This window comes from Cervus elaphus, chromosome 29, assembly GCF_910594005.1.
Source record: "Cervus elaphus chromosome 29, mCerEla1.1, whole genome shotgun sequence".
Taxonomy (NCBI): domain Eukaryota; kingdom Metazoa; phylum Chordata; class Mammalia; order Artiodactyla; family Cervidae; genus Cervus; species Cervus elaphus.
In genome coordinates this window covers 6,140,590-6,152,819 of record NC_057843.1, presented here as the reverse complement: position 1 = coordinate 6,152,819, position 12,230 = coordinate 6,140,590, and the positions used below count along the sequence as shown (strand labels likewise).

The window sequence follows — 12,230 nt, the reverse complement described above, 5'->3', positions numbered from 1 at the left end:
AGATGGAAAAAGAAGTGCCAGGTATGCAGTAGTCTCCAGTTTTGAGACCATAGAGGCTAAGCCTCTGCCACCAGGTACTTCAGCCCAATTAGCTGAGCTCATAGCCCTGACTTAAGCTTTAGAGCTGGGAAAAGGAAAAAGAATAGCCATTTACACTGACTCCAAGTATGCCTTTCTGGTGCTACATGCACATGTGGCTATTTGGAAAGAAAGGGGCCACTTGACCACCTGAGGGTCCCCAATCAAATATGGTGATCAAATCCTTAGACTCTTGGAAGCGGTCCATCTGCCCACTGAGGTTTCAGTCTCCCACTGTAAAGGACACCAAAAAGGGAGCATGGAAGTGGCACGAGGGAGCCAAGCAGCCGATCAGGCTTGAAGATGGATTTTCCTGCTATTATCTAAATAAAATAGAGCTGTAACACTGATTTATTTAAGAGCTATAACATGGTCTGTCCAAGACCCGAGAGCTGTGACCTGCCGAGGGGGCTTTAATGTCCATCATTCCAAATCTTTGTTGTGACGAGACAAAGAACCAAGGAGCTACATTCGCCTGACAGCATTAACTCCAGGAGATGGTGAAGGACAGGGAAGCCTGGTGTGCTGCAGTCCATGGGGTCACAAAGAGTCAGGCATGATTTATCAACTAAACAACAGCAAATGTATTAATATACAGTGGATGATATATATTGTTATTACTGTTATTTGTTTAAACTGAACTGGCTATTTAGAAACTAAAAATAGTACCCGAAAAGGGCCAAAATAGGAATCTTTTTTGACATTCTGAAACTGGTTTTTGCATATGCCCTTAGAGGAAGTTGACTTTCTGGAAGGAATGGGTGTTTCTCTTCATGTGCCTTTGAGATGTAAATGATCTACCTGTGCCCTACTGCTGCTGCTGCTAAGTCACTTCAGTCGTGTCTGACTCTGTGCGACCCCATAGACGGCAGCCCACCAGGCTCCCCCATCCCTGGGATTCTCCAGGCAAGAACACTGGAGTGGGTTGCCATTTCCTTCTCCAGCGCATGAAAGTGAAAAGCGAAAGTGAAGTTGCTCAGTCATGTCTGACTCTTAGTGACCTCATGGACTGCAGCCTACCAGGCTCCTCTGTCCATGGGATTTTTACCTGTGCTCTAGGTAACTTTAATTCCTGACAGTGAAGAAGAAGAAAGAAGAAAATAAAAAAGGCCTCTTAAAACTCTAGCTGGAAAACTGTGAGATGTGTTTGTCTATAAAGATATATGCATGTCTACGTGTACCTTATAATTATGAGGTATCTCTGCCTCCAAATGGCATTGCCCAGATTGCTTTGTGTCTGAGCTCTGTTTATTTGCTTGACAGAAATTGCATGCTTACATGAATTCTCTGAAATAGAATGAATTTCAGATTCATGTGATCTGAGAAATACTCAGTACTGAATCAATATCTGGTTTTGACGCTACTTAAGCTTGGTGGTTTGATTAATATAGACATATCTTTTTCTAGTCATCAGTGTTAACACTTTTGTTCAAATGAAGATTTCCCTGTTCAAATTACTGGCATTATTTCTTTCTCCTGGCTGGACTCTGATGCAACCACTTCTGAGTAATAGTTGGAGAACGACCTGATATGACAGGAGCAAGGAGGATGAGGACGGTTGAGGGTGGAATTCCGAGGAATGGTTTCTTCTGGAAACAGGCAAAGGAGGAGTAGTCAGGAAAATAAGAGGAAAACCAGAGAGGTTTTCCAGAAGTGGACAGGGCCGGGGGTCAGCAGGGTCAAATTCCTTAGTGAGGTCAAGTGGGCAAAGGTCTGGGAGGGGCTGTTGGACTTGGTAGCTAGGAAATTTTCAAGATCAGTAAAGGTGGAAAAGGGAAGTCAACCAATGGAAGCTTCTCTTCCAAGAAGTTGGACTTCGATGGGAACGAGAAAAAGCAGAATTAAAACAAAACAGCCTTTTAGGGTGAGTAGATAGAAATATATATAAGCCCTGCCCCAATTCATTTGAGATGGATTAAAAAAAAACTTGTGAGTTGCTTTTGGAAATAAAAATGGCAGATGGTGGGGAGAGATAAAAGAGGAATTTGGGATTAAAATATACACACTGCTTCCTTGGTGGCTCAGACAGTAAAGAATCTGCCCACAATGTGGGTTCGACCCCTGGGTTGGGAAAATCCCCTGGAGAAGGGAATGGCAACCCACTTCAGTATTCTTGCCTGGAGTATCCCATAGACAGAGGAGCCTGGTGGGCTACAGTGCATGGGATTGCACAGAGTCAGACACAACTCAGTGACTTCCACTTTGAATTTAGACATTAAAAATGGCAGATGGTGGGGAGGGATGAAATAGGAGTTTGGGGTTAAAATGTACATATTACTATGTATTGAAGAGATAATCAACAAGGACCAACTGTATAGTGCAGCAAAAACTCTACTCAATATCTTATAATGTCCTATAATGAAAAGAATCTGAAAGAGTATGTATATGTATATATATATGAGAAGTGGGAATACATGTATGTGTATATATATCTGAATCACCTTGCTGTACCCCTGAAACTAATACAATACTGTCAATAAACTACACTCCAACACAAAATTTTAGAAAGCAGCGTATAAATTCAAAGCACTGATGACGCCCTCATTATCCTTCCAGGGCTTCGCTGTGGAAGGTTCTGCCTCATGGTCACCACACTACTTATGCTCTCGCAAATCACCTCCTACTAATTGCTCCATGCCAGTGGCATCCAGTGGCTGCTGGCAGAGATGACTCCCGCCTCTCCTAGAAACTAAGCCCACAGAGATCATCTTCCCCTTGCACGCACATTTTCCTTTTCTGAATTCAGCATAAATGTAATTGCTTTGGCATCTCTCTTGTGCCCTGGGACCTACTAGAACCACTCGCTTCGGAAGCCTAGCTTACATTACGCAAGGAATTGAAGAGCCCATGGCACAAACACCACCATAGGGCTTTCAGATTTAATGTATGTGCTCTGCTCCAAGTAGTCTATTTCTAAAACTATGTCTTGCCACTTGAAGTGAGGGACTGTGAATATTGTTTGTGAAATATATCCAATGTCAGAACTTTCAGATGAAGGGTTAGTTGCCAAAAATGTTTCGATTTGCACAAAAAGATGAGGAAAACTTGTGTAAATTAGCCACTTCTAATTAAGCAACATTCTCAGATAGAAGGAAAAGATATGAGAATACCTATACTTCATACTGGGCTTCCCTGGTGGCTCAGTGGTAAAGAATCTGCCTGCCAATGCAGGAGCCACGGGTTTGATCCCTGATTTGGGAAGATCCCTTGGAGAAGCAAATGGCAACCCACTCCCATGTTCTTGTCTGGAGAATCCCATGCGCAGAGGAGCCTGGCAGGCAACAGCCCATGGGATCGCAAAGAGTCAGATATGACTGAAGCAACTTAGCACGCACCAGTATTCTTGCCTGGGAAATCCCATGGACAGAGGAGCCTGGCGGGCTACAGTCCATGGGGTCGCAAAGAGTTGGACACAACTTCACGACTAAACAACAATGCTTCATACTAAATTGGGAGCTTTCACAACCATCACTTCATGTCTTCATCTGCACCACCACTGTGCAGTGCGTGTACCTCCAGTTGCTACGGAGATGCTGGGAAATTACACAGTATGTCCAAGATGATGCAACAGGTAGATGGCAAGCAGGATTGGCACCCCCATCTCTGATCCCTAGATCCTTACTCTACACCATGTGATGGGGATGGAGAGAATGAATTCACCAGAACAGTGCAGTTTGGGGTGGTACATTGGTAGCAAATGCTTTACTGAGCCCAAGGGATGCATCGAGATGAGAGATGGTTGTGAACCCTTGGGTTTAAAAGAGAGCTCCGTTCATGGTGGGGTTGGAGTCTGACAAGGTAGAGAGGCTGAAGCAGGGTCAGCAATAAGACCCCTGTAACGATCGCTTGGTTAAAGTGCTGGCAGCCCAGGCCTGGACAAGTGACCATTAAGTCATCCAGGTCCAGGGCTGAAGGGGACAGCTGCTGGCCTGTGATGCCTGGACTCCGGGCAGGGCTCGGGGGGCTGCTGGGATCAGAGAAGGAGTCACAGATTATGGGGAGGAAGCATTTGCTGACCTCTGCACAAGACTCTAGATTTTGAATCTAAATTTTTAAAATATAACATTTTCCAAAAAGAAAACTTAGAAAGCTGCAGAACTGTGGTGACTTTATCCTGACCTACACCATCGAGGAAATACGTCCTTTTGTGTCCAATAAAGCCAGGTGTATCCTTTGTAAAGCAGAGAAGATGGAACAATTTTGATCTTTTGAATAGGCAGAATATAACTTAGAACTCTTAGTAACTGATTTTTTTTTTTTTTTTGTAGTTTGGATTTGTTTTAAGTTTTGGTGTTGTCATTTCACAAAGTCAAGGAAGGAATGAGTTCAGTCCACATCCTCTTGGATGTATTGTTGGTAAGCAAGTGACCTGCTGGCTTGGCTGAGCAAAGGTTTCTGAGAGCTCAGGCAACAATTATTTGCATTTTGATGTGAGTTATGCACACAGGTGTGATTAAACAGAAGCACAGTCCATGTACGCCAGAAATGTGAAGGCAGACTTTTTGTTAAAGTCTAAAGAGTAGCTTAGGAGATGAAAGGACTCACGTGTGCCCTGGTTTTCTCCCTGCAATATACAAAACTCAGACGAGTAAATTAAAGCTGAAGAGGGGAAATGAGACTTGAAGGAACATTTTTTTTTGAGAGTTCAAGACTATCTACAGGAAAACTTGGGCTTTCCAGGTGGCTTAATGATAAAGAATCTGCCTACCAATGCAAGAGCCACAGGAGAAGTGGGTTCGATCCCTGGGTTGGGAAGATCCCCTGGAAAAGGAAGTGGCAACCCACTCCAGTATTCTTGCCTGGAGAATCCCATGGACAGGGGAGCCTGTCAGGCTACAGTCCATGGGGTCACAAAGAGTGAGATACCGCAACTAAACAACAACAAGGAGTCGCTTAGGAGATGAACAGATTTTCTTGTGCCCCAGTTTTCTCCCTGCAATATACAAGACTCAGAAGAGTAAATTAAAGCTGCCTAAGAGGAGGGGAAGTGAGACCTGAAGGAAAATTTTACAGGGAGAGTTCAAGACTATCTACAGGAAAACCTGCCTAAAGAAGATCTGAAAGTCAGCAGTGAATAAGCAGGGAGAAGGAGTCTACGGGAAGCCCACTCCCCATGCTGTCAGGAGCACCATCTATGCCTGTGTTGAGGGCTTGAGTGGGGATGCTGCACTGAAGGCCGTGCCTTCTGGAGAAGGCGGTTTGTGTGCCCCGGAGGCATCGTGGCCCCGTGTCAGCTGAGACCGTGGGGGGAACCTGCAGACTGGTTATCACCATGCCTGCTGCTCTGCCACTCGGAACGCACACAGAGCCATCTCCCCAGACCTGGCCCCATTGCATGCCCCATCTTTTAACTAATCCCTTGACATTTCACATCCCTGTTGTTTCCCCAGGAGTGATGTTCTGCTAATAAAAGCACTCCTGGCAAGGTCGCTTTCATCTGTGAACTGCCAGTAAATCTCAGATTTGCTCCAGCTCCATTGTAATCTTGAAAATCCACTTTCAACATTATTCTTGAGAATCCAGGTCACTGCAGGCAGTGAAACTAAAACAAGTTTTTAGTGCTCGAGAAATGACTCACAGAGCATGGTGTCTAGATAAAACAATTCTTCCTTTGAATTCATTTCAGATCATGGAAATGTGGACAGGTTTAAAAGCTTGTCTAATGAAGTGCTCAGGGCTGGTGCACTGGGATGACCCAGAGGGATGGGATGGGGAGGGGCGTGGGAGGGGGGGATCAGGATGGCGAACACATGTAAATCCATGGCTGATTCATGTCAATGTATGGCAAAAACCACTACAATATTGTGAAGTAATTAGCCTCCAACTAATAAAAATAAATGAAAAAAAAAACTTGTCTAATAAAGGGATGCCAGGCTTTTGTGTAAAATTCAGGACCATTAGTTAATGAAAATCTGCAATCAAGAATCATAAGGTTGATTCTGAGAAGTATGTGTCCTGCTGACTTGGACAGGATTGAAGCAAAGTCCTTGAGACGTATGGACATCTGTGGGCTATTAAAATTCTCCAGGGAAGTAAGTTCTCTTGAACTCATTCTTGAGTTTAACAGTCATCCTTCCAAGGAAGGTCGGCAAATTGTCCTTATTTTCAAGTAAGATAATTCAAGGTCTGAATTTTCTATTGTAAATTTCATCACTGTTAAACACACCATATTAAAAGAGGTGACTTGGAGAACTACCAAAGATCCAGCAATCCTACTGCTGGGCATATACCCAGAGAACACCATAACTCAAGAAGACACATGCCGACCAGTGTTCATTGCAGCACTGTTTACAATAGCTAGGACATGGAAGTGATCTGTCCATCAACCGAGGAATAAAGAGTAATCTGTCCACCAAAAGAGGATAAAGAAGATGTGCTACATGTATACAATGGAATATTATTCAGCAATAAAAAGAAATGAAACCGTGCCATTTGCAGAGACATGGATGAAGCTGGAGACTGTCATACAGAGTGAAGTAATCAGAAAAAAATTATTGCATATTGACACATATATGTGGAATCTAGAAAAAAGATATGTGTGCGTACTAAGTTGCTTCAGTTGTATCCAACTCTTTGTGACCCTATGCAATGTAGCCTTGTCAGGCTCCTCTGTCCATGGGATTCTCCAGGCAAGAATACTGGAGTGGGTTGCCATGCCATCCTCCAGGGGATCTTCTCGATCCAGGGACTGAATCTATGTCTCTTAGACTTCCTGCATTGGCAGGTGGGTTCTTTACCACTAGCCAAGGAAGCCCAGAACAATGATACAGATGGTCTTATTTGCAAAGAAGAAATAGACACACAGACATAGAGAACAAACATATGGAAACCAGGTGGGGAAGGAGGGAGTTGGGGCGAATTGGAGGGTTGGAATTGACACATATACACTACTGACACTATGTATAAAATGGATAACTAATGAGAACCTACTGTATAGCACAGGAAACGGCTCCTCCTCCTTACCTCCTGACATAAAATCAAACAGATGAGGAGCAGAAATAGTGAATAGAATAGGTCTAGCCTTAAAATTTTGTGTCACACTGACCAGTATTCCCCCTCTGTGTCCTGTATCAAGAGAAATTCATGCAAACTAGTAGGGAAAACTGATTAATATTTCCTATAAAAAAAGCAAATATTTTCCTTTTAAACCAGTGACAGCAGAAATTCCACTCTGGGCCACCATCTCATGCAACAATCAGTGCAATAATCTCAGAATGCTTGAATGCTCCAGTCAACTTTCTGAATAATAATCCCACACTTTCTCCTAGTTTGAGCATTTTGGACAGTCTTCCTCACAGTTTTCTTAACTGTGTGTGTACATTAAGTCGCTTCAGTTGTGTCCGACTCTTTGTGACTCCATGGACTGCAGCCCACCAGGCTCCTCTGTCCATAGGATTCTCCAGGAAAAAATACTGGAGTGGATTGCCATGCCCTTCTCTAGGGGATCGTCCTGACCCAGGGGTCAAACCTGAGCCTCTTTTTTTTTTTTTTTAAACCTGAGCCTCTTACATCTCCAGCATTGGCAGGTAGGTGGGTTCTTTACCACTAGCACCACCTGTGAAGCCCAACTATGAATGTAGTTAATCACAACAGACTCAATGGACAGATAGTTCCCAGAATGAGCTAATCGGAGTTTGATGAGGTTATAATTGAAATGGTGGGTGTCAAAAGCTGACTGTTATCCTTTCTCTGGGAGAGAGTGAAACCTTATTTCTCCCTGGAAATAGAGCAGAACAGAACAACAGAACTATGCAGAACAAAACAAAAGAGGTCTTAAAGACAGCCTCCAGAAGTCTGGTTCTAGTCTAGTGAGTCTGGGTCCATGCACAACTTAAACAGCTGGTCCAGGCAAGTTCATGTGGAAGTTCAGCAAACCTGCCTAGTTTCAGCTGGCTTGGAGAGATCAAGGGCTGGGTTCTGTGTCTTGCAGGAACCTGCAGTATTCCCTCAAGCCAGTGACCCTGGAGAGAAGCTATGCATTCATCATCTCCAACTCCAATACCTGGCATAGTTTTTGGTGTTTAATGAATTCACCAGCTGGGGCTACCTTAGCAAAATACCACACATTGGGTGGCTTAAGGGGGTCCTGGGTGACTCAGATGGTAAAGAAGCTGCCTGCAGTGCAGGAGACCCGAGTTTGATCCCTGGGTCATAAAGATCCCCTGGAGAAGGGAAAGGCTACCCACTTCAGTATTCTTGCCTGGAGAATTCCAAGGACAGAGGAGGCTGGGGGCTACAGTCCAGGGGGTCGAAAAAATGTTGGACACGAGTGAGCATGCACTCAAGTCCTAACTCCTCTTGTTGCTGGAGTTAGGTCACAGGAGAAGCTCCAGTGATGACTTTTTGAGCCACAGGTGGCCCTCCAGCTGAATGGGACACTTACTTGTTTTATATTTGTGAGCCTGGTCTTAATCTTTTCATTCAAGGCTGTTAATATCACTTTATGTAAGTGATGCTAACCTCTTTTTGGAATCTGATGAAAGCCATGGGCTCTGCAGAAAAACATATACATACACAAAGTATTCTCACTTTGTATCTCTGTTGGCCCATAAAGACTGTTTCACATGTTTATTACATATAACTCCCCCCCAACCCCAACACATAGACACATGGAAACTTAGACTTTGCTCTCTGGAATTCAGGATCTGAAATTTTCCCTGTATCCATGGGCATTGGTAGACAAGAAAATGACTATGAGACCACTCTCTTGAACCACTGCCTGTGTATGACTTAGGTACTTGTGTTGCCTCTGCCATCCATTTGTTATGCAAACAGGGTTTCTATTGCAGTAAATAATAGCCAGCGGTTCACTAACAACATGTTGGCCCTAGGCTAGGTGCTTTTTGTGGATTATTTCATTTTACTATTAAAACTACTCTATGAAGGAGGTATGGTTGCATTTCTATTTTGCAATGAGGAAACCAAGCTGCAGCTGCTGTAACAAATGACCACAAACTTGGTAGCTTAAAGCACTGAAATGTGGTCTCTTAGAGTTTTGGAGGCTAGAAGTTCAAAATCAAGGTGCAGCTGGGTTGTGCTCCCTCCAAAGGCTTGAGGGGACACATCATTCCTTGCTTCTCCAAGCTTCTGGTAGATTCCAGCATTCCTTAGTGTGTGCCTACTCATCCCATCTCTGCCTTTGTCTTCACATGGCCTTCCCCTCTCCTCTCTTCCCTTCCCCATTCCTCTATGTGTCTCTTCTAAGGACACTTGCCACTGGATTTAGGCTCTACCCAGACAGTCTAGTGGAGAAGGAAATGGCAACCTACTTAAGTATTCTTGCCTGGAGGAAGACTATGGGCAGAGGAGCCTGGCAGGGTACAGTCCATGGGGTTGCAGGAGCCTGACAAGACTTAGTGACTAAATTAACCAACCAACAGATAGTCTAGAATGATCTCATCTTGAGATCCTTAACTTAATTCCATCCACAAAGACCCTTTTCCCAAATACTATCACGTTCGCAGGCTCAGGAATTAGGATCTGGACATATCTTTGTGCTGGCCATCATTTACCCTGTTAAACAAGGCATAGCTAGGTTACAGTAAGTCTGTGGTGGACTTGGGATTCCAACTTTGATTTGAGGGCCCTGAGAAGCTGTGAAAGCCCCACTCTTGCTAGTTGTAGACTTCAACACCTCCCCTTGGCTTACTCTTAGTTCAAGGGACAGTTGTACCATGCGCTGATGGCCATTTAGCAGTTCCCCTTTAGAGTATACACACAAAATAATTGATAGCAAAGACTTGAACAGGTATTTGTACACCCATATTCATAGCAACATTATTTGAATAGCCAAAATGTGGAAACAACCCAAAGTTGCATTAATGGATGAATGGATAAACAAAATGTGATATATATGTACAATGTACAAATGTGGCATATATATATATATACACAATGGAATATTATCTTGCCTTAAAAAGATGAAATTCTGATACATGCCTCAACGTGAATGAATCTTGAAGACATACTAAGTGAAAAAAGCCAGTCCCCGAAAGGACAAACACTGTAGGGTTCTCCTGAACTTCTGAATTACCTGAAACAGTCAAATCCATAGAAACAAGGAGCAAAATAGAAGTTACCAGGGGCTGGGGAGGCAGGAATGTGGAGTTGTTTAATGGGGACAGAGTTTCAGGTTGGGATGATGAAAAAGTTCTGGAGATGGTGGTGATAATTACACAACAGTGTGAATGTATTTAATGCCACTGACCTGTTTATTTAAAAATACCTAAAAAGGTAAATTTTATATGCATATTTCACAGTAATAAAAAAGGATAGTGCTTACTTGATGGTGATTGGGGAATTTGCTTTGGCTGCTTGTAAATCCATGAAAGAAAAGAAGCCAAGTACAAAGGGTCTGGTCATAACGGCAGGTCATGTAAGTCAGGATGGCATTCCTTTGCTTTGGGGTGGATATTGGAAGAGATTTGTGCTTAATAGGATGTCTGAATGAGTACACTTTTCTCAGTGTATATACAATTCACTCTATCATGCACCAACAACATATGTCACCTCCACGTTGTTTGTTGTTGCTCAGTTGCCAAGTCATGTCCACTCTTTGCGACCCCATGGACTGTAGCACGTCAGGCTTCCCTGTCCATCACCAACTCCCGGAGCCTGCTCAAATTCATGTCCATTGAGTCGGTGATGCCATCCAACTGTCTCATCCTCTGCTGCTTCCTTCTCCTCCTGGCCTCAATCTTTCCCAGCATCAGGATCTTTTTCAGTGAGTTGGCTCTTCGAATCAGGTGGTGACAGTATTAGAACTTCAGCATCAGCCCTTCCAGGGAATATTCAGGACTGATTTCCTTTAGGATTGACTGGTTTGACCTCCTTGCAGTCGAAAGGACTCTCAAGAGTCTTCTCCAGCACCACAATTTGAAAGCATCAATTCTTTGGTGCTCAGCCTTGTTTGTGATCCAACTCTCACATCCATACATGACTACTGGAAAAACCATAGCTTTGACTATGTGAACCTCTGTCGGCAAAGTGATGTCTCTGCTTTTTAATACACTATCTAGGCTTGTCATAGCTTTTCTTCCAAAGAGCAAGTGATTTTTTATTTCACGGCTGCAGTCACTGTCTGCATTCCTTTGGCTTTGAGACGGCCAGACTGTTAAAGGCTCCAGTTACTGTAGCCATGAGGTTGGATGTGCAGATACTGTGGATACCACCACTACTGCCCGAGCAGACAGGCGGCTTCTGTTGCTCACTTTCCATAGGCCAGACCTTGAGATGAGAGCTTTACATGCATCGTTACAGTTAACCAACTCACTCTGGAACGTAGGGACTACTGTTCTCATTTTACTACTGTGGAACCTGAGAGATTAAAGTAACTCGCTGAATTCTAGCATATCCCATAAATGTTGGAGATGGAATTTGAACAAACAGAGGTGTCTGGGAGTTCAGCAGGACTCAGGGCGTGTTCTGAACTTTGAGAACAATGACTGTTTGCTATTATTTTCATATTTGTCACAACTTTGCACATGGAGCTCTTTGTTGGCAGGGTGAGATCAGTCGGGTTTGCAGAATGGACAAATGGGGAAAGCTGAGGGCTATTGAGCACTTTGTTAATTCCCAGGTTTTCACTTGGAAGCTGCTGCACTGTGGGATTTTCTTGGCTACTTAGGTAGCCTGTGACTCTAAGGGGGTGTGTTGGGTTTGTTATATTGGGAGGTGCAAAGGCTTGTCCTTGGGAACACTGCGTAGCAGCAATTCTGTAATGACCTTTGTGGTTTGGGGAGACAAGGAATTATTTGAGGTTGTTCTGAACTGCGAAGAGGATTTCAAGAGCTTTAGGATTTAGTTCGCGTGCTGCCGGTGAGGTGTTAATCCCTTACAATGATAAAAACAGCTCACCCTCGTTACAGCCACTAGTCCTTAAGACACGTAAGAGCAAAACTTAGAACCCTAACTAACTGTCTCCTGTGCTCAGAATCCGTCCTGTGATGACTACGGGGCTTGGCCCATTAATACTGAGGAGTGACGCCAGAGGAATGAAAGTGAACGCTTGATGGCCCCACGACACTGTGTGCGGGCCCCTGGGGGAGGCAGGGTGGCCCGCAGAAGTCCAGTCACCCACTCAGCGGGTCAGCACAAAAAGGAATGTGTTGGTCTGTGAGGTCGCTTTCTGTTTTTTAAGTAAGTTCATCTCA

General features: G+C 44.0%; 1 protein-coding gene across 1 annotated transcript in view; it reads right to left on the bottom strand.

Annotated features, from left to right (window-relative positions):
• GALNTL6 (polypeptide N-acetylgalactosaminyltransferase like 6) overlaps positions 1-12,230 on the bottom strand; it is a 1,387,945-nt gene that overhangs the window by 40,581 nt on the left and 1,335,134 nt on the right. The window lies entirely within an intron of this gene.